The following is a 24,762-nucleotide window of genomic DNA, read 5'->3' as shown; positions in this document are numbered from 1 at the left end:
ATGCTTGTAATACCAAATCTGAGTCCCTTCATATAGCATGAGATGTGATATCCAACTCCTTCCCATTCCAATCTGAGACCCTTCCTAAAGCATGAGATGTGACATCTCAATGCTTCTAATACCAAACCTGAGACCCTTCCTATAGCCTGAGATGGCATATCCAACTCCTTCCCATTCCAATCCTGAGACCCTTCCTATAGCATGAGATGTGATATCTCAATGCTTATACCAAACCTGAGACCCTTCCTATAGCATGAGATGTGATATCCAACTCCTTCCCATTCCAACCCTGGGACCCTTCTGATAGCATGAGATGTGATATCTCAATGCCTCTTACAAACCTGAGATCCTACCTCTAACATGAAATGTGATATCCAACTCCTTCCCATTCCAATCCTGAGACCCTTCCTATAGCATGAGACGTGATATGTCAATGCTTCTAATACCAAACCTGATTTCCTTCCTATAACATGAGATGTGATATCAAAATCCTTCCCCTTCCAAACCTGAGACCCTCCCTTTAGCATGAGATGTGATATCCAACTCCTTCCCATTCCCATCCTGAGACCCTTCTGATAGCATGAGATGTGATATCTCAATGCCTCTAATACCAAACCTGAGATCCTACCTCTAACATGAAATGTGATATCCTACTCCTTCCCTTTCCAAACGTGAGACCCTCCCTATAGCATGAGATGTGATATCCAACTACTTCCCATTCCAATCCTGAGACCCTTCCTATAGCATGAGATGTGATATCTCAATGCTTATACCAAACCTGAGACCCTTCCTATAGCATGAGATGTGATATCCAACTCCTTCCCATTCCAATCCTGAGACCCTTCCTATAACATGAGATGTGATGTCTCAATGCTTCTAATACCAGACCTGAGATCCTTCCTATGGCATGAGATGTGATATCCAACTCCTTCCCATTCCAATCCTGAGAGCCTTCCTATAGCATGAGATGTGATATCCAACTCCTTCCCATTCCAATCCTGAGAGCCTTCCTATAGCATGAGATGTGATATCTCAAAGCTTCTAATACCAAACCTGAGATCCTCCCTATAGCATGAGATGTGATATCTAAGTCCTTCCCATTCCAATCCTGAGACCCTTCGGATAGCAGAGATGTGATATCTCAATGCTTATACCAAACCTGAGACCCTGCCTATGGCATGAGATGTGATATCCAACTCCTTCCCATTCCAATCCTGAGACCCCTCCTATAGCATGAGATGGGATATCTCAATGCTTCTACCAAACCTGACACCCTTCCTTTAGCATGAGATGTGATATCCAACTCCTTCCCATTCCAATCCTGAGACCCTTACTATAGCATGAGATGTGATATCTCAATGCTTCTAATACCAAACCTGAGATCCTTCCTATAACATGAGATGTGATATCCAAATCCTTCCCCTTCCAAACCTGAGACCCTCCCTTTAGCGTGAGATGTGATATCCAACTCCTTCCCATTCCAATCCTGAGACCCTTCTGATAGCATGAGATGTGATGTCTCAATGCCTCTAATACCAAACCTGAGATCCTACCTCTAACATGAAATGTGATATCCAACTCCTTCCCCTTCCAAACCTGAGAGCCATCCTATAGCATGAGATGTGATATCCAACTCCTTCCCATTCCAATCCTGAGACTCTTCCTATAGCATGAGATGTGATATCTCAATGCTTCTACCAAACCTGAGACCCTTCCTATAGCATGAGATGTGATATCCGACTCCTTCCCATTCCAATCCTCAGACACTTCCTATAGCATGAGATGTGATATCTCAATGCTTCTAATACCAAACCTGAGACCCTTCCTATGGCATGAGATTTGATATCAAACTCCTTCCCAATCCAATCCTGAGATCCTTCCTATAACATGAGATGTGATATCCAAATCCTTCCCCTTCCAAACCAGAGACCCTCCCTTTAGCGTAAGATGTGATATCCAACTCCTTCCCATTCCAATCCTTAGACCCTTCTGATAGCATGAGATGTGATGTCTCAATGCCTCTAATACCAAACCTGTGATCCTACATCTAACATGAAATGTGATATCCAACTCCTTCCCCTTCCAAACCTGAGAGCCTTCCTATAACATGAGATGTGATATCGAAGTCCTTCCCATTCCAATCCTGAGACCCTTCCGATAGCAGAGATGCGATATCTCAATGCTTATACCAAACCTGAGACCCTTCCTATGGCATGAGATGTGATATCCAACTCCTTCCCATTTCAATCCTGAGACCCTTCCTATAGCATGAGATGTGATATCTCAATGCTTCTAATACCAAACCTGAGACCCTTCCTATAGCATGAGATGGGAAATGTGATATCCAACTCCTTCCCCTTCCAAACCTGAGAGCCTTCCTATAGCATGAGATGTGATATTGAAGTATTTCAAATTTCAATCCTGAGACCCTTCCTATAACATGAGATGTGATACCCAACACCTTCCCATTCCAACCTGAGACCCTTCCTATAGCATGAGATGGGATATCCAACTACTTCCAAATCCAATCCTGATACCCTTCCGTTAGCATGAGATGTATCTCAATGCTTCTAATACCAAACCTGAGATCCTTCCTATAACATGAGATGTGATATACAAATCCTTCCCCTTCCAAACCTGAGACCCTCCCTTTAGCATGAGATGTGATATCCAACTCCTTCCCATTCCAATCCTGAGACCCTTCCTATAGCATGAGATGTGATATCTCAATGCTTATACCAAACCTGAGAACCTTCCTATAGCATGAGATGTGATATCCAACTCCTTCCCATTCCAATCCTGAGACCCTTCCTATAACATGAGATGTGATATCCAACTCCTTCTCATTCCAATCCTGAGACCCTTCTGAGAGCATGAGATGTGATATCTCAATGCTTCTAATACCAAACCTGAGATCCTTCCGATAGCATGAGATGTGATATCTCAATTCTTCTAATACCAAACCTGAGACCCTTCCTATAACATGAGATGTGATATCCAACTCCTTCCCATTCCAATCCTGAGACCCTTCTGATAGCATGAGATGTGATATCTCAATGCCCCTAACAAACCTGAGCTCCTACCTCTAACATGAAATGTGATATCCAACTCCTTCCCCTTCCAAACCTGAGAGCCTTCCTATAGCATGAGATGTGATATCGAAGTATTTCCCATTCCAATCCTGAGACCCTTCCTATAACATGAGATGTGATATCCAACTCCTTCCCATTCCAACCTGAGACCCTTCCTATAGCATGAGATGGGATATCCAACTACTTCCAAATCCAATCCTGATACCCTTTCGATAGCATGAGATGTGATATCTCAATGCCTCTAATACCAAACCTGAGATCCTTCCGATAGCATGAGATGCGATATCTCAATGCTTCTAATACCAAACCTGATTTCCTTCCTATAACATGAGATGTGATATCAAAATCCTTCACCTTCCAAACCTGAGACCCTCCCTTTAGCATGAGATGTGATATCCAACTCCTTCCCATTCCCATCCTGAGACCCTTCTGATAGCATGAGATGTGATATCTCAATGCCTCTAATACCAAACCTGAGATCCTACCTCTAACATGAAATGTGATATCCTACTCCTTCCCTTTCCAAACGTGAGACCCTCCCTATAGCATGAGATGTGATATCCAACTACTTCCCATTCCAATCCTGAGACCCTTCCTATAGCATGAGATGTGATATCTCAATGCTTACACCAAACCTGAGACCCTTCCTATAGCATGAGATGTGATATCCAACTCCTTCCCATTCCAATCCTGAGACCCTTCCTATAACATGAGATGTGATGTCTCAATGCTTCTAATACCAGACCTGAGATCCTTCCTATGGCATGAGATGTGATATCCAACTCCTTCCCATTCCAATCCTGAGAGCCTTCCTATAGCATGAGATGTGATATCCAACTCCTTCCCATTCCAATCCTGAGAGCCTTCCTATAGCATGAGATGTGATATCTCAAAGCTTCTAATACCAAACCTGAGATCCTTCCTATAACATGAGATGTGATATCCAAATCCTTCCCCTTCCAAACCTGAGACCCTCCCTTTAGCATGAGATGTGATATCTCAATGCTTCTAATACCAAACCTTATTTCCTTCCTATAACATGAGATGTGATATCAAAATCCTTCCCCTTCCAAACCTGAGACCCTCCCTTTAGCATGAGATGTGATATCCAACTCCTTCCCATTCCAATCCTGAGACCCTTCTGATAGCATGAGATGTGATATCTCAATGCCTCTAATACCAAACCTGAGATCCTACCTCTAACATGAAATGTGATATCCTACTCCTTCCCTTTCCAAACGTGAGACCCTCCCTATAGCATGAGATGTGATATCCAAATACTTCCCATTCCAATCCTGAGACCCTTCCTATAGCATGAGATGTGATATCTCAATGCTTATACCAAACCTGAGACCCTTCCTATAGCATGAGATGTGATATCCAACTCCTTCCCATTCCAATCCTGAGACCCTTCCTATAACATGAGATGTGATGTCTCAATGCTTCTAATACCAAACCTGAGATCCTTCCTATGGCATGAGATGTGATATCCAACTCCTTCCCATTCCAACCTGAGACCCTTCGTATAGCATGAGATGGGATATCCAACTCCTTCCCATTCCAATCCTGAGACCCTTCTGATAGCATGAGATGTGATATCTCAATGCTTCTAATACCAAACCTGAGATCCTTCCGATAACATGAGATGTGATATCTCAATTCTTCTAATACCAAACCTGAGATCCTTCCTATAACACGAGATGTGATATCCAAATACTTCCCCTTCCAAACCTGAGACCCTCCCTTTGGCATGAGATGTGATATCCAACTCCTTCCCATTCCAATCCTGAGAGCCTTCTGATAGCATGAGATGTGATATCTCAATGCCTCTAATACCAAACCTGAGATCCTACCTCTAACATGAAATGTGATATCCTACTCCTTCCCTTTCCAAACGTGAGACCCTCCCTATAGCATGAGATGTGATATCCAACTCCTTCCCATTCCAATCCTGAGACCCTTCCTATAGCATGAGATGTGATATCTCAATGCTTATACCAAACCTGAGACCCTTCCTATAGCATGAGATGTGATATCCAACTCCTTCCCATTCCAACCCTGGGACCCTTCTGATAGCATGAGATGTGATATCTCAATGCCTCTTACAAACCTGAGATCCTACCTCTAACATGAAATGTGATATCCAACTCCTTCCCATTCCAATCCTGAGACCCTTCCTATAGCATGAGACGTGATATCTCAATGCTTCTAATACCAAACCTGATTTCCTTCCTATAACATGAGATGTGATATCAAAATCCTTCCCCTTCCAAACCTGAGACCCTCCCTTTAGCATGAGATGTGATATCCAACTCCTTCCCATTCCCATCCTGAGACCCTTCTGATAGCATGAGATGTGATATCTCAATGCCTCTAATACCAAACCTGAGATCCTACCTCTAACATGAAATGTGATATCCTACTCCTTCCCTTTCCAAACGTGAGACCCTCCCTATAGCATGAGATGTGATATCCAACTACTTCCCATTCCAATCCTGAGACCCTTCCTATAGCATGAGATGTGATATCTCAATGCTTATACCAAACCTGAGACCCTTCCTATAGCATGAGATGTGATATCGAACTCCTTCCCATTCCAATCCTGAGACCCTTCCTATAACATGAGATGTGATGTATCAATGCTTCTAATACCAGACCTGAGATCCTTCCTATGGCATGAGATGTGATATCCAACTCCTTCCCATTCCAATCCTGAGAGCCTTCCTATAGCATGAGATGTGATATCCAACTCCTTCCCATTCCAATCCTGAGAGCCTTCCTATAGCATGAGATGTGATATCTCAAAGCTTCTAATACCAAACCTGAGATCCTTCCTATAACATGAGATGTGATATCCAAATCCTTCCCCTTCCAAACCTGAGACCCTCCCTTTAGCATGAGATGTGATATCTCAATGCTTCTAATACCAAACCTTATTTCCTTCCTATAACATGAGATGTGATATCAAAATCCTTCCCCTTCCAAACCTGAGACCCTCCCTTTAGCATGAGATGTGATATCCAACTCCTTCCCATTCCAATCCTGAGACCCTTCTGATAGCATGAGATGTGATATCTCAATGCCTCTAATACCAAACCTGAGATCCTACCTCTAACATGAAATGTGATATCCTACTCCTTCCCTTTCCAAACGTGAGACCCTCCCTATAGCATGAGATGTGATATCCAAATACTTCCCATTCCAATCCTGAGACCCTTCCTATAGCATGAGATGTGATATCTCAATGCTTATACCAAACCTGAGACCCTTCCTATAGCATGAGATGTGATATCCAACTCCTTCCCATTCCAATCCTGAGACCCTTCCTATAACATGAGATGTGATGTCTCAATGCTTCTAATACCAAACCTGAGATCCTTCCTATGGCATGAGATGTGATATCCAACTCCTTCCCATTCCAACCTGAGACCCTTCGTATAGCATGAGATGGGATATCCAACTCCTTCCCATTCCAATCCTGAGACCCTTCTGATAGCATGAGATGTGATATCTCAATGCTTCTAATACCAAACCTGAGATCCTTCCGATAACATGAGATGTGATATCTCAATTCTTCTACTACCAAACCTGAGATCCTTCCTATAACACGAGATGTGATATCCAAATACTTCCCCTTCCAAACCTGAGACCCTCCCTTTGGCATGAGATGTGATATCCAACTCCTTCCCATTCCAATCCTGAGAGCCTTCTGATAGCATGAGATGTGATATCTCAATGCCTCTAATACCAAACCTGAGATCCTACCTCTAACATGAAATGTGATATCCTACTCCTTCCCTTTCCAAACGTGAGACCCTCCCTATAGCATGAGATGTGATATCCAACTCCTTCCCATTCCAATCCTGAGACCCTTCCTATAGCATGAGATGTGATATCTCAATGCTTATACCAAACCTGAGACCCTTCCTATAGCATGAGATGTGATATCCAACTCCTTCCCATTCCAACCCTGGGACCCTTCTGATAGCATGAGATGTGATATCTCAATGCCTCTTACAAACCTGAGATCCTACCTGTAACATGAAATGTGATATCCAACTCCTTCCCATTCCAATCCTGAGACCCTTCCTATAGCATGAGACGTGATATCTCAATGCTTCTAATACCAAACCTGAGACCCTTCCTATAGCATGATATGGGATATCCAACTCCTTCCCAATCCAATCCTGAGACCCTTCTGATAGCATGAGATGTGATATCTCAATGCTTCTACCAAACCTGAGACCCTTCCTATGGCATGAGATGTGATATCAAACTCCTTCCCATTCGAATCCTGAGACCCTTCCCATACCATGAGATGTGATATCTCCATGAGATGTGATATCTCAATGTTTCTCATACCAAACCTGAGGCCCTTCCTTTAGCATGAGATGTGATATCCAACTCCTTCCCAATCCAATCCTGAGACCCTTCCTATAGCATGAGATGAAATATCACAATGCTTGTAATACCAAATCTGAGTCCCTTCATATAGCATGAGATGTGATATCCAACTCCTTCCCATTCCAATCTGAGACCCTTCCTAAAGCATGAGATGTGACATCTCAATGCTTCTAATACCAAACCTGAGACCCTTCCTATAGCCTGAGATGGCATATCCAACTCCTTCCCATTCCAATCCTGAGACACTTACGATAGCAGAGATGTGATATCTCAATGCTTATACCAAACCTGAGACCCTTCCTATAACATGAGATGTGATATCCAACTCCTTCCCGTTCCAAACCTGAGACCCTTCCTATAGCATATGTGGTATCCAACTCCTTCCCATTCCAAACATGAGACCCTTCCTATAGCAAGAATGTAATATCCAACTCCTTCCCATTCCAATCCTGAGACCATGCCTATAGCATGAGATGTGATATCTCAATGCTTCTAATACCAAACTTGAGATCCTTGCTATGACATGAGATGTGATATCCAATTCCTTCCCATTCCAAACCTGAAACCCTTCCTACAGCATGCGATGTGATATCTCAATGCTTCTAATACCAAACCTGAGACCCGTCCTATAACATGAGATGGGATATCCAACTCCTTCCCGTTCCAAACCTGAGACCCTTCCTATAGTATGAGATGTGATATCCAACTCCTTTCCATCCCAATCCTGAGACACTTCCGATAGCAGAGATGTTATATCTCAATGCTTATACCAAACCTGAGACCCTTCCTATGGCATGAGATGTGATATCCAACTCCTTCCCATTCCAATCCTGAGACCCTTCCTATAGCATGAGATGCGATATCTCAATGCTTCTAATACCAAACCTGGACCCTTCCTATAGCATGAAATGTGATATCAAACTCCGTCCCATTCCAATCCTGCGTCCCTTCCTATAGCATGAGATTTGATATCTCAATGTTTCTACTACCAAACCTGAGACCCTTCCTATGGCATGAGATTTGATATCAAACTCCTTCCCAATCCAATCCTGCGTCCCTTCCTATAGCATGAGATTTCATATCTCAATGTTTCTACTACCAAACCTGAGACCCTTCCTATAACATGAGAGGTGATATCCAACTCCTTCCCATTCCAATCCTGAGACTCTTCCTATAGCATGAGATGTGATATCTCAATGCTTCTACCAAACCTGAGACCCTTCCTATAGCATGAGATGTGATATCTGACTCCTTCCCATTCCAATCCTCAGACACTTCCTATAGCATGAGATGTGATATCTCAATGCTTCTAATACCAAACCTGAGACCCTTCCTATGGCATGAGATTTGATATCAAACTCCTTCCCAATCCAATCCTGAGACCCTTCCTATAGCATGAGATATGATATCCAACTCCTTCCCATTCCAATCCTGAAACCCTTCCTACACCATGAGATGTGATATGTTAATGCTTCTAATACCAAACCTGAGACCCGTCCTATAACATGAGATGTGATATCCAAATCCTTCCCTTCCAAACCTGAGACCCTTCCTTTAGCATGAGATGTGATATCCAGCTCCTTCTCATTCCAATCCTCAGACCCTTCAGATAGCATGAGATGTGATATCTCAATGATTCTAATATCAAAACTGAGACCCTCCCTATAGCATGAGATGTGATATCTAAGTCCTTCCCATTCCAATCCTGAGACCCTTCGGATAGCAGAGATGTGATATCTCAACCTTATACCAAACCTGAGACCCTTCCTATGGCATGAGATGTGATATCCAACTCCTTCCCATTCCAATCCTGAGACCCCTCCTATAGCATGAGATGGGATATCTCAATGCTTCTACCAAACCTGACACCCTTCCTTTAGCATGAGATGTGATATCCAACTCCTTCCCATTCTAATCCTGAGACCCTTACTATAGCATGAGATGTGATATCTCAATGCTTCTAATACCAAACCTGAGATCCTTCCTATAACATGAGATGTGATATCCAAATCCTTCCCCTTCCAAACCTGAGACCCTCCCTTTAGCATGAGATGTGATATCCAACTCCTTCCCATTCCAATCCTGAGACCCTTCTGATAGCATGAGATGTGATGTCTCAATGCTTCTACCAAACCTGAGATCCTTCCGATAGCATGAGATGTGATATCTCAATGCTTCTAATACCAAACCTGAGATCCTTCCTATAACATGAGATGTGATATCCAAATCCTTCCCCTTCCAAACCTCAGACCCTCCCTTTAGCGTGAGATGTGATATCCAACTCCTTCCCATTCCAATCCTGAGACCCTTCTGATAGCATGAGATGTGATGTCTCAATGCCTCTAATACCAAACCTGAGATCCTACCTCTAACATGAAATGTGATATCCAACTCCTTCCCCTTCCAAACCTGAGAGCCGTCCTATAGCATGAGATGTGATATCCAACTCCTTCCCATTCCAATCCTGAGACTCTTCCTATAGCATGAGATGTGATATCTCAATGCTTCTACCAAACCTGAGACCCTTCCTATAGCATGAGATGTGATATCCGACTCCTTCCCATTCCAATCCTCAGACACTTCCTATAGCATGAGATGTGATATCTCAATGCTTCTAATACCAAACCTGAGACCCTTCCTATGGCATGAGATTTGATATCTAAGTCCTTCCCATTCCAATCCTGAGACCCTTCTGATAGCATGAGATGTGATGTCTCAATGCCTCTAATACCAAACCTGAGATCCTACCTCTAACATGAAATGTGATATCCAACTCCTTCCCCTTCCAAACCTGAGAGCCGTCCTATAGCATGAGATGTGATATCCAACTCCTTCCCATTCCAATCCTGAGACTCTTCCTATAGGATGAGATGTGATATCTCAATGCTTCTACCAAACCTGAGACCCTTCCTATAGCATGAGATGTGATATCCGACTCCTTCCCATTCCAATCCTCAGACACTTCCTATAGCATGAGATGTGATATCTTAATGCTTCTAATACCAAACCTGAGACCCTTCCTATGGCATAAGATTTGATATCAAACTCCTTCCCAATCCAATCCTGAGATCCTTCCTATAACATGAGATGTGATATCCAAATCCTTCCCCTTCCAAACCAGAGACCCTCCCTTTAGCGTGAGATGTGATATCCAACTCCTTCCCATTCCAATCCTTAGACCCTTCTGATAGCATGAGATGTGATGTCTCAATGCCTCTAATACCAAACCTGTGATCCTACATCTAACATGAAATGTGATATCCAACTCCTTCCCCTTCCAAACCTGAGAGCCTTCCTATAACATGAGATGTGATATCGAAGTCCTTCCCATTCCAATCCGGTGACCCTTCCTATAACATGAGATGTGATATCCAACTCCTTCCCATTCCAACCTAAGACCCTTCCTATAGCATGAGATGGGATATCCAACTACTTCCAAATCCAATCCTGATACCCTTCCGATAGCATGAGATGTGATATCCCAATGCTTCTACCAAACCTGAGACCCATACTATGGCATGAGATGTGATATCAAACTCCTTCCCATTCCAATCCCGAGACCCTTCCTATAGCTTGAGATGTGATATCCAACTCCTTCCCATTCCAATTCTGAGACCCTTCCTATACCAGGAGACTTGCTATCTCAATGCTTCTAATACCAAACCTGACACCCGTCCTATAACATGAGTTGTGATATCCAAATCCTTCCCCTTCCAAACCTGAGACCCTTCCTTTATCATAAGATGTGATATCCAACTCCTTCCCATTCCAATCCTGAGACCCTTCCCATATCATGAGATTTGTTATCTCAATGCTTCTAATATCAAACTTGAGACCCTCCCTATAGCATGAGATGTGATATCCAAGTCCTTCCCATTCCAATCCTGAGACCCTTCCTATAGCATGAGATGTGATATCTCAATGCTTTTAATACCAAACCTGAGACCCTTCCTTTAACATGAGACGTGATATCCAACTCCTTCCCATTCCAATCCTGAGACTCTTCCTATAGCATGAGATGTGATATCTCAATGCTTCTACCAAACCTGATACCCTTCCTATAGCATGAGATGTGATATCCAACTCCTTCCCATTCCAATCCTCAGACACTTCCTATAGCATGAGATGTGATATCTCAATGCTTCTAATACCAAACCTGAGACCCTTCCTATGGCATGAGATTTGATATCAAACTCCTTCCCATTCCAATCCTGAAACCCTTCCTTTAGCATGAGATGTGATATCCAGCTCCTTCCCATTCCAATCCTGAGACCCTTCCGTTAGCATGAGATGTATCTCAATGCTTCTAATACCAAACCTGAGATCCTTCCTATAACATGAGATGGGAAATGTGATATCCAACTCCTTCCCCTTCCAAACCTGAGAGCCTTCCTATAGCATGAGATGTGATATTGAAGTATTTCCCATTTCAATCCTGAGACCCTTCCTATAACATGAGATGTGATACCCAACACCTTCCCATTCCAACCTGAGACCCTTCCTATAGCATGAGATGGGATATCCAACTACTTCCAAATCCAATCCTGATACCCTTCCGTTAGCATGAGATGTATCTCAATGCTTCTAATACCAAACCTGAGATCCTTCCTATAACATGAGATGTGATATTCAAATCCTTCCCCTTCCAAACCTGAGACCCTCCCTTTAGCATGAGATGTGATATCCAACTCCTTCCCATTCCAATCCTGAGACCCTTCTGATAGCATGAGATGTGATATCTCAATGCCTCTAATACCAAACCTGAGATCCTACCGCTAACATGAAATGTGATATCCTACTCCTTCCCTTTCCAAACGTGAGACCCTCCCTATAGCATGAGATGTGATATCCAACTCCTTCCCATTCCAATCCTGAGACCCTTCCTATAGCATGAGATGTGATATCTCAATGCTTATACCAAACCTCAGAACCTTCCTATAGCATGAGATGTGATATCCAACTCCTTCCCATTCCAATCCTGAGACCCTTCCTATAACATGAGATGTGATATCCAACTCCTTCCCATTCCAATCCTGAGACCCTTCTGAGAGCATGAGATGTGATATCTCAATGCTTCTAATACCAAACCTGAGATCCTTCCGATAGCATGAGATGTGATATCTCAATTCTTCTAATACCAAACCTGAGATCCTTCCTATAACACGAAATGTGATATCCAAATCCTTCCCCTTCCAAACCTGAGACCCTCCCTTTGGCATGAGATGTGATATCCAACTCCTTCCCATTCCAATCCTGAGACCCTTCTGCTAGCATGAGATGTGATATCTCAATGCCTCTAACAAACCTGAGATCCTACCTCTAACATGAAATGTGATATCCAACTCCTTCCCCTTCCAACCTGAGAGCCTTCCTATAGCATGAGATGTGATATCCAACTCCTTCCCATTCCAACCTGAGACCCTTCCTATAGCATGAGATGGGATATCCAACTACTTCCAAATCCAATCCTGATACCCTTTCGATAGCATGAGATGTGATATCTCAATGCCTCTAATACCAAACCTGAGATCCTTCCGATAGCATGAGATGCGATATCTCAATGCTTCTAATACCAAACCTGATTTCCTTCCTATAACATGAGATGTGATATCAAAATCCTTCCCCTTCCAAACCTGAGACCCTCCCTTTAGCATGAGATGTGATATCCAACTCCTTCCCATTCCAATCCTGAGACCCTTCTGATAGCATGAGATGTGATATCTCAATGCCTCTAATACCAAACCTGAGATCCTACCTCTAACATGAAATGTGATATCCTACTCCTTCCCTTTCCAAACGTGAGACCCTCCCTATAGCATGAGATGTGATATCCAACTACTTCCCATTCCAATCCTGAGACCCTTCCTATAGCATGAGATGTGATATCTCAATGCTTATACCAAACCTGAGACCCTTCCTATAGCATGAGATGTGATATCCAACTCCTTTCCATTCCAATCCTGAGACCCTTCCTATAACATGAGATGTGATGTCTCAATGCTTCTAATACCAGACCTGAGATCCTTCCTATGGCATGAGATGTGATATCCAACTCCTTCCCATTCCAATCCTGAGAGCCTTCCTATAGCATGAGATGTTATATCTCAAAGCTTCTAATACCAAACCTGAGATCCTTCCTATAACATGAGATGTGATATCCAAATCCTTCCCCTTCCAAACCTGAGACCCTCCCTTTAGCATGAGATGTGATATCTCAATGCTTCTAATACCAAACCTGATTTCCTTCCTATAACATGAGATGTGATATCAAAATCCTTCCCCTTCCAAACCTGAGACCCTCCCTTTAGCATGAGATGTGATATCCAACTCCTTCCCATTCCAATCCTGAGACCCTTCTGATAGCATGAGATGTGATATCTCAATGCCTCTAATACCAAACCTGAGATCCTACCTCTAACATGAAATGTGATATCCTACTCCTTCCCTTTCCAAACGTGAGACCCTCCCTATAGCATGAGATGTGATATCCAAATACTTCCCATTCCAATCCTGAGACCCTTCCTATATCATGAGATGTGATATCTCAATGCTTATACCAAACCTGAGACCCTTCCTATAGCATGAGATGTGATATCCAACTCCTTCCCATTCCAATCCTGAGACCCTTCCTATAACATGAGATGTGATGTCTCAATGCTTCTAATACCAAACCTGAGATCCTTCCTATGGCATGAGATGTGATATCCAACTCCTTCCCATTCCAACCTGAGACCCTTCCTTTAGCATGAGATGGGATATCCAACTCCTTCCCATTCCAATCCTGAGACCCTTCTGATAGCATGAGATGTGATATCTCAATGCTTCTAATACCAAACCTGAGATCCTTCCGATAACATGAGATGTGATATCTCAATTCTTCTAATACCAAACCTGAGATCCTTCCTATAACACGAGATGTGATATCCAAATACTTCCCCTTCCAAAACTGAGACCCTCCCTTTGGCATGAGATGTGATATCCAACTCCTTCCCATTCCAATCCTGAGAGCCTTCTGATAGCATGAGATGTGATATCTCAATGCCTCTAATACCAAACCTGAGATCCTACCTCTAACATGAAATGTGATATCCAACTCCTTCCCCTTCCAAACCTGAGAGCCTTCCTATAACATGAGATGTGATATCGAAGTCCTTCCCATTCCAAACCTGAGACCCTTCCTTTAGCATGAGATGTGATATCCAGCTCCTTCTCATTCCAATCCTGAGACCCTTCCGATAGCATGAGATGTGATATCTCAATGCTTCTAATAACAAAACTGAGACCCTCCCTATAGCATGAGATGTGATATCTAAGTCCTTCCCATTCCAATCCTGAGACCCTTCGGATAGCAGAGATGTGATATCTCAATGCTTATACCAAACCTGAGACCCTTCCTATGGCATGAGATGTGATATCCAACTCCTTCCCATTCCAATCCTGAGACCCCTCCTATAGCATGAGATGGGATATCTCAATGCTTCTACCAAACCTGACACCCTTCCTTTAGCATGAGATGTGATATCCAACTCCTTCCCATTCCAATATGAGACCCTTACTATAGCATGAGATGTGATATCTCAATGCTTCTAATACCAAACCTGAGATCCTTCCTATAACATGAGATGTGATATCCAAATCCTTCCCCTTCCAAACCTGAGACCCTCCCTTTAGCGTGAGATGTGATATCCAACTCCTTCCCATTCCAATCCTGAGACCCTTCTGATAGCATGAGATGTGATGTCTCAATGCCTCTAATACCAAACCTGAGATCCTACCTCTAACATGAAATGTGATATCCAACTCCTTCCCCTTCCAAACCTGAGAGCCATCCTATAGCATGAGATGTGATATCCAACTCCTTCCCATTCCAATCCTGAGACTCTTCCTATAGCATGAGATGTGATATCTCAATGCTTCTACCAAACCTGAGACCCTTCCTATAGCATGAGATGTGATATCCGACTCCTTCCCATTCCAATCCTCAGACACTTCCTATAGCATGAGATGTGATATCTCAATGCTTCTAATACCAAACCTGAGACCCTTCCTATGGCATGAGATTTGATATCAAACTCCTTCCCAATCCAATCCTGAGATCCTTCCTATAACATGAGATGTGATATCCAAATCCTTCCCCTTCCAAACCAGAGACCCTCCCTTTAGCGTGAGATGTGATATCCAACTCCTTCCCATTCCAATCCTTAGACCCTTCTGATAGCATGAGATGTGATGTCTCAATGCCTCTAATACCAAACCTGTGATCCTACATCTAACATGAAATGTGATATCCAACTCCTTCCCCTTCCAAACCTGAGAGCCTTCCTATAACATGAGATGTGATATCGAAGTCCTTCCCATTCCAATCCTGAGACCCTTCCTATAACATGAAATGTGATATCCAACTCCTTCCCATTCCAACCTGAGACCCTTCCTATAGCATGAGATGGGATATCCAACTACTTCCAAATCCAATCCTGATACCCTTCCGATAGCATGAGATGTGATATCCCAATGCTTCTACCAAACCTGAGACCCTTCCTATATCTTGAGATGTGATATCCAACTCCTTCCCATTCCAATTCTGAGACCCTTCCTATACCATGAGACTTGATATCTCAATGCTTCTACCAAACCTGAGACCCATACTATTGCATGAGATGTGATATCAAACTCCTTCCAATTCCAATCCTGAGAACCTTCCTATAACATGAGATGAGATATCCAAATCCTTCCGCTTCCAAACCTTAGACCCTTTCTTTATCATGAGATGTGATATCCAACTCCTTCCCATTCCAATCCTGAAACCCTTCCTACACCATGAGATGCGATATCTCAATGCTTCTAATACCAAACCTGATTTCCTTCCTATAACATGAGATGTGATATCAAAATCCTTCCCCTTCCAAACCTGAGACCCTCCCTTTAGCATGAGATGTGATATCCAACTCCTTCCCATTCCAATCCTGAGACCCTTCTTATAGCATGAGATGTGATATCTCAATGCCTCTAATACCAAACCTGAGATCCTACCTCTAACATGAAATGTGATATCCTACTCCTTCCCTTTCCAAACGTGAGACCCTCCCTATAGCATGAGATGTGATATCCAACTACTTCCCATTCCAATCCTGAGACCCTTCCTATAGCATGAGATGTGATATCTCAATGCTTATATCAAACCTGAGACCCTTCCTATAGCATGAGATGTGATATCCAACACCTTCCCATTCCAATCCTGAGACCCTTCCTATAACATGAGATGTGATGTCTCAATGCTTCTAATACCAGACCTGAGATCCTTCCTATGGCATGAGATGTGATATCCAACTCCTTCCCATTCCAATCCTGAGAGCCTTCCTATAGCATGAGATGTGATATCCAACTCCTTCCCATTCCAATCCTGAGAGCCTTCCTATAGCATGAGATGTTATATCTCAAAGCTTCTAATACCAAACCTGAGATCCTTCCTATAACATGAGATGTGATATCCAAATCCTTCCCCTTCCAAACCTGCAACCCTCCCTTTAGCATGAGATGTGATATCTCAATGCTTCTAATACCAAACCTGATTTCCTTCCTATAACATGAGATGTGATATCCAAATACTTCCCATTCCAATCCTGAGACCCTTCCTATAGCATGAGATGTGATATCTCAATGCTTATACCAAACCTGAGAACCTTCCTATAACATGAGATGAGATATCCAAATCCTTCCGCTTCCAAACCTTAGACCCTTTCTTTATCATGAGATGTGATATCCAACTCCTTCCCATTCCAATCCTGAAACCCTTCCTACACCATGAGATGTGATATCTGAATGCTTCTAATACCAAACCTGAGACCCATCCTATAACATGAGATGTGATATCCAAATCCTTCCCCTTCCAAACCTGAGAGCCTTCCTTTAGCATGAGATGTGATATCCAGCTCCTTCTCATTCCAATCCTGAGACCCTTCCGATAGCATGAGATGTGATATCTCAATGCTTCTAATAACAAAACTGAGACCCTCCCTATAGCATGAGATGTGATATCTAAGTCCTTCCCATTCCAATCCTGAGACTCTTCGGATAGCAGAGATGTGATATCTCAATGCTTATACCAAACCTGAGACCCTTCCTATGGCATGAGATGTGATATCCAACTCCTTCCCATTCCAATCCTGAGACCCCTCCTATAGCATGAGATGGGATATCTCAATGCTTCTACCAAACCTGACACCCTTCCTTTAGCATGAGATGTGATATCCAACTCCTTCCCATTCCAATCCTGAGACCCTTACTATAGCATGAGATGTGATATCTCAATGCTTCTAATACCAAACCTGAGATCCTTCCTATAACATGAGATGTAATATCCAAATCCTTCCCCTTCCAAACCTGAGACCCTCCCTTTAGCATGAGATGTGATATCCAACTCCTTCCAAATCCAATCCTGATACCCTTCCGACAGCATGAGATGTGATATCCCAATGCTTCTACAAAACCTGACACCAATACTATGACATCAGATGTGATATAAAACTGCTTCCCATTCCAATCTCGAGACCCTTCCTATAGCTTGAGATGTGATATCCAACTCCTTCCCATTCCAATCCTGAGACCCTTCCTATAGCATGAGATGTGATATCTCAATTCTTATACCAAACCTGAGACCCTTCCTATAGCATGAGATGTGATATCCAACACCTTCCCATTCCAATCCCGAGACCCTTCCTATAACATGAGATGTGATATCCAACTCCTTCCCATTCCAACCTGAGACCCTTCCTATAGCATGAGATGGGATATCCAACTACTTCCTAATCCAATCCTGAGACCCTTCCTATAGCATGAGATGTGATATCCAACTCCTTCCCATTCCAATCCTCAGACACTTCCTATAGCATGAGATGTGATATCTCAATGCTTCTAATACCAAACCTGAGATCCTTCCTATAACATGAGATGTGATATCCAAATCCTTCTCCTTCCAAACCTGAGACCTTCCCTTTAGCATGAGATGTGATATCCAACTCGTTCCCATTCCAATCCTGAGACCCTTCTGGTAGCATGAGATGTGATATCTCAATGCCTCTAATACCAAACCTGAGATCCTACCTCTAACATGAAATGTGATATCCAACTCCTTCCCTTTCCAATCCTGAGAGCCTTCCTATAGCATGAGATGTGATATCCAAGTCCTTCTCATTCCAATCCGGAGACCCTTCCTATAACATGAGATGTGATATCCAACTCCTTCTGATTCCAACCGGAGACCCTTCCTATAGCATGAGATTGGATATCCAACTCCTTCCAAATCCAATCCTGATACCCTTCCGATTGCATGAGATGTGATATCCCAATGCCTCTACCAAACCTGAGACCCATACTATGACATCAGATGTGATATCAAACTCCTTCCCATTCCAATCTTGAGACCCTTCCTATAGCTTGAGATGTGATATCCAACTCCTTCCCATTCCAATTCTGAGACCCTTCCTATACCATGAGACTTGATATCTCAATGCTTCTACTAAACCTGAGACCCATACTATTGCATGAGATGTGATATCAAACTCCTTCCAATTCCAATCCTGAGAACCTTCCTATAACATGAGATGAGATATCCAAATCCTTCCCCTTCCAAACCTTAGACCCTTTCTTTATCATGAGATGTGATATCCAACTCCTTCCCATTCCAATCCTGAAACCCTTCCTACACCATGAGATGTGATATCTGAATGCTTCTAATACCAAACCTGAGACCCATCCTATAACATGAGATGTGATATCCAAATCCTTCCCCTTCCAAACCTGAGACCCTTCCTTTAGCATGAGATGTGATATCCAGCTCCTTCTCATTCCAATCCTGAGACCCTTCCGATAGCATGAGATGTGATATCTCAATGCTTCTAATAACAAAACTGAGACCCTCCCTATAGCATGAGATGTGATATCTAAGTCCTTCCCATTCCAATCCTGAGACCCTTCGGATAGCAGAGATGTGATATCTCAATGCTTATACCAAACCTGAGACCCTTCCTATGGCATGAGATGTGATATCCAACTCCTTCCCATTCCAATCCTGAGACCCCTCCTATAGCATGAGATGGGATATCTCAATGCTTCTACCAAACCTGACACCCTTCCTTTAGCATGAGATGTGATATCCAACTCCTTCCCATTCCAATATGAGACCCTTACTATAGCATGAGATGTGATATCTCAATGCTTCTAATACCAAACCTGAGATCCTTCCTATAACATGAGATGTGATATCCAAATACTTCCCCTTCCAAACCTGAGACCCTCCCTTTAGCGTGAGATGTGATATCCAACTCCTTCCCATTCCAATCCTGAGACCCTTCTGATAGCATGAGATGTGATGTCTCAATGCCTCTAATACCAAACCTGAGATCCTACCTCTAACATGAAATGTGATATCCAACTCCTTCCCCTTCCAAACCTGAGAGCCATCCTATAGCATGAGATGTGATATCCAACTCCTTCCCATTCCAATCCTGAGACTCTTCCTATAGCATGAGATGTGATATCTCAATGCTTCTACCAAACCTGAGACCCTTCCTATAGCATGAGATGTGATATCCGACTCCTTCCCATTCCAATCCTCAGACACTTCCTATAGCATGAGATGTGATATCTCAATGCTTCTAATACCAAACCTGAGACCCTTCCTATGGCATGAGATTTGATATCAAACTCCTTCCCAATCCAATCCTGAGATCCTTCCTATAACATGAGATGTGATATCCAAATCCTTCCCCTTCCAAACCAGAGACCCTCCCTTTAGCGTGAGATGTGATATCCAACTCCTTCCCATTCCAATCCTTAGACCCTTCTGATAGCATGAGATGTGATGTCTCAATGCCTCTAATACCAAACCTGTGATCCTACATCTAACATGAAATGTGATATCCAACTCCTTCCCCTTCCAAACCTGAGAGCCTTCCTATAACATGAGATGTGATATCGAAGTCCTTCCCATTCCAATCCTGAGACCCTTCCTATAACATGAAATGTGATATCCAACTCCTTCCCATTCCAACCTGAGACCCTTCCTATAGCATGAGATGGGATATCCAACTACTTCCAAATCCAATCCTGATACCCTTCCGATAGCATGAGATGTGATATCCCAATGCTTCTACCAAACCTGAGACCCTTCCTATATCTTGAGATGTGATATCCAACTCCTTCCCATTCCAATTCTGAGACCCTTCCTATACCATGAGACTTGATATCTCAATGCTTCTACCAAACCTGAGACCCATACTATTGCATGAGATGTGATATCAAACTCCTTCCAATTCCAATCCTGAGAACCTTCCTATAACATGAGATGAGATATCCAAATCCTTCCGCTTCCAAACCTTAGACCCTTTCTTTATCATGAGATGTGATATCCAACTCCTTCCCATTCCAATCCTGAAACCCTTCCTACACCATGAGATGCGATATCTCAATGCTTCTAATACCAAACCTGATTTCCTTCCTATAACATGAGATGTGATATCAAAATCCTTCCCCTTCCAAACCTGAGACCCTCCCTTTAGCATGAGATGTGATATCCAACTCCTTCCCATTCCAATCCTGAGACCCTTCTTATAGCATGAGATGTGATATCTCAATGCCTCTAATACCAAACCTGAGATCCTACCTCTAACATGAAATGTGATATCCTACTCCTTCCCTTTCCAAACGTGAGACCCTCCCTATAGCATGAGATGTGATATCCAACTACTTCCCATTCCAATCCTGAGACCCTTCCTATAGCATGAGATGTGATATCTCAATGCTTATATCAAACCTGAGACCCTTCCTATAGCATGAGATGTGATATCCAACACCTTCCCATTCCAATCCTGAGACCCTTCCTATAACATGAGATGTGATGTCTCAATGCTTCTAATACCAGACCTGAGATCCTTCCTATGGCATGAGATGTGATATCCAACTCCTTCCCATTCCAATCCTGAGAGCCTTCCTATAGCATGAGATGTGATATCCAACTCCTTCCCATTCCAATCCTGAGAGCCTTCCTATAGCATGAGATGTTATATCTCAAAGCTTCTAATACCAAACCTGAGATCCTTCCTATAACATGAGATGTGATATCCAAATCCTTCCCCTTCCAAACCTGCAACCCTCCCTTTAGCATGAGATGTGATATCTCAATGCTTCTAATACCAAACCTGATTTCCTTCCTATAACATATGTGATATCCAAATACTTCCCATTCCAATCCTGAGACCCTTCCTATAGCATGAGATGTGATATCTCAATGCTTATACCAAACCTGAGACCCTTCCTATAGCATGAGATGTGATATCCAACTCCTTCCCATTCCAATCCTGAGACCCTTCCTATAACATGAGATGTGATGTCTCAATGCTTCTAATACCAAACCTGAGATCCTTCCTATGGCATGAGATGTGATATCCAACTCCTTCCCATTCCAACCTGAGACCCTTCCTATAGCATGAGATGGGATATCCAACTCCTTCCCATTCCAATCCTGAGACCCTTCTGATAGCATGAGATGTTATATCTCAATGCTTCTAATACCAAACCTGAGATCCTTCCGATAACATGAGATGTGATATCTCAATTCTTCTAATACCAAACCTGAGATCCTTCCTATAACACGAGATGTGATATCCAAATACTTCCCCTTCCAAACCTGAGACCCTCCCTTTGGCATGAGATGTGATATCCAACTCCTTCCCATTCCAATCCTGAGAGCCTTCTGATAGCATGAGATGTGATATCTCAATGCCTCTAATACCAAACCTGAGATCCTACCTCTAACATGAAATGTGATATCCTACTCCTTCCACTTCCAAACCTGAGACCCTTCCTTTAGCATGAGATGTGATATCCAGCTCCTTCCCATTCCAATCCTGAGACCCTTCCGATAGCAGAGATGCGATATCTCAATGCTTATACCAAACCTGAGACCCTTCCTATGGCATGAGATGTGATATCCAACTCCTTCCCATTTCAATCCTGAGACCCTTCCTATAGCATGAGATGTGATATCTCAATGCTTCTAATACCAAACCTAAGACCCTTCCTATAGCATGAGATGGGAAATGTGATATCCAACTCCTTCCCCTTCCAAACCTGAGAGCCTTCCTATAGCATGAGATGTGATATTGAAGTATTTCCCATTTCAATCCTGAGACCCTTCCTATAACATGAGATGTGATACCCAACACCTTCCCATTCCAACCTGAGACCCTTCCTATAGCATGAGATGGGATATCCAACTACTTCCAAATCCAATCCTGATACCCTTCCGTTAGCATGAGATGTATCTCAATGCTTCTAATACCAAACCTGAGATCCTTCCTATGACATGAGATGTGATATCCAAATCCTTCCCCTTCCAAACCTGAGACCCTCCCTTTAGCATGAGATGTGATATCCATCTCCTTCCCATTCCAATCCTGAGACCCTTCCTATAGCATGAGATGTGATATCTCAATGCTTATACCAAACCTGAGAACCTTCCTATAGCATGAGATGTGATATCCAACTCCTTCCCATTCCAATCCTGAGACCCTGCCTATAACATGAGATGTGATATACAACTCCTTCCCATTCCAATCCTGAGACCCTTCTGAGAGCATGAGATGTGATATCTCAATGCTTCTAATACCAAACCTGAGATCCTTCCGATAGCATGAGATGTGATATCTCAATTCTTCTAATACCAAACCTGAGATCCTTCCTATAACACGAGATGTGATATCCAAATCCTTCCCCTTCCAAACCTGAGACCCTCCCTTTGGCATGAGATGTGATATCCAACTCCTTCCCATTCCAATCCTGAGACCCTTCTGATAGCATGAGACGTGATATCTCAATGCCTCTAACAAACCTGAGATCCTACCTCTAACATGAAATGTGATATCCAACTCCTTCCCCTTCCAAACCTGAGAGCCTTCCTATAGCATGAGATGTGATATCGAAGTATTTCCCATTCCAATCCTGAGACCCTTCCTATAACATGAGATGTGATATCCAACTCCTTCCCATTCCAACCTGAGACCCTTCCTATAGCATGAGATGGGATATCCAACTACTTCCAAATCCAATCCTGATACCCTTTCGATAGCATGAGATGTGATATCTCAATGCCTCTAATACCAAACCTGAGATCCTTCCGATAGCATGAGATGCGATATCTCAATGCTTCTAATACCAAACCTGATTTCCTTCCTATAACATGAGATGTGATATCAAAATCCTTCCCCTTCCAAACCTGAGACCCTCCCTTTAGCATGAGATGTGATATCCAACTCCTTCCCATTCCAATCCTGGGACCCTTCTGATAGCATGAGATGTGATATCTCAATGCCTCTAACAAACCTGAGATCCAACCTCTAACATGAAATGTGATATCCAACTCCTTCCCATTCCAATCCTGAGACCCTTCCTATAACATGAGACGTGATATCTCAATGCTTCTAATACCAAACCTGAGACCCTTCCTATAGCATGATATGGGATATCCAACTCCTTCCCAATCCAATCCTGAGACCCTTCTGATAGCATGAGATGTGATATCTCAATGCTTCTACCAAACCTGAGACCCTTCCTATGGCATGAGATGTGATATCAAACTCCTTCCCATTCGAATCCTGAGACCCTTCCCATACCATGAGATGTGATATCTCAATGTTTCTCATACCAAACCTGAGGCCCTTCCTATAGCAAGAGATGTGGTATACAAATCCTTCCCATTCCAAACCTGAAACCCTTCCTATAGCATGAGATGTGATATCCGACTCCTTCCCAATCCAATCCTGAGACCCTTCCTATAGCATGAGATGAAATATCACAATGCTTGTAATACCAAATCTGAGTCCCTTCATATAGCATGAGATGTGATATCCAACTCCTTCCCATTCCAATCTGAGACCCTTCCTATAGCATGAGATGTGACATCTCAATGCTTCTAATACCAAACCTGAGACCCTTCCTATAGCCTGAGATGGCATATCCAACTCCTTCCCATTCCAATCTTGAGACACTTACGATAGCAGAGATGTGATATCTCAATGCTTATACCAAACCTGAGACCCTTCCTATAACATGAGATGTGATATCCAACTCCTTCCCGTTCCAAACCTGAGACCCTTCCTATAGCATATGTGGTATCCAACTCCTTCCCATTCCAAACATGAGACCCTTCCTATAGCAAGAATGTAATATCCAACTCCTTCCCATTTCAATCCTGAGACCATGCCTATAGCAT

This window comes from Ambystoma mexicanum, chromosome 14 (genome assembly GCF_040938575.1).
Source record: "Ambystoma mexicanum isolate Mex_15411 chromosome 14, UKY_AmexF1_1, whole genome shotgun sequence".
In the NCBI taxonomy this organism is placed as follows: Eukaryota; Metazoa; Chordata; class Amphibia; order Caudata; family Ambystomatidae; genus Ambystoma; species Ambystoma mexicanum.
This window is presented reverse-complemented; position numbering follows the sequence as displayed.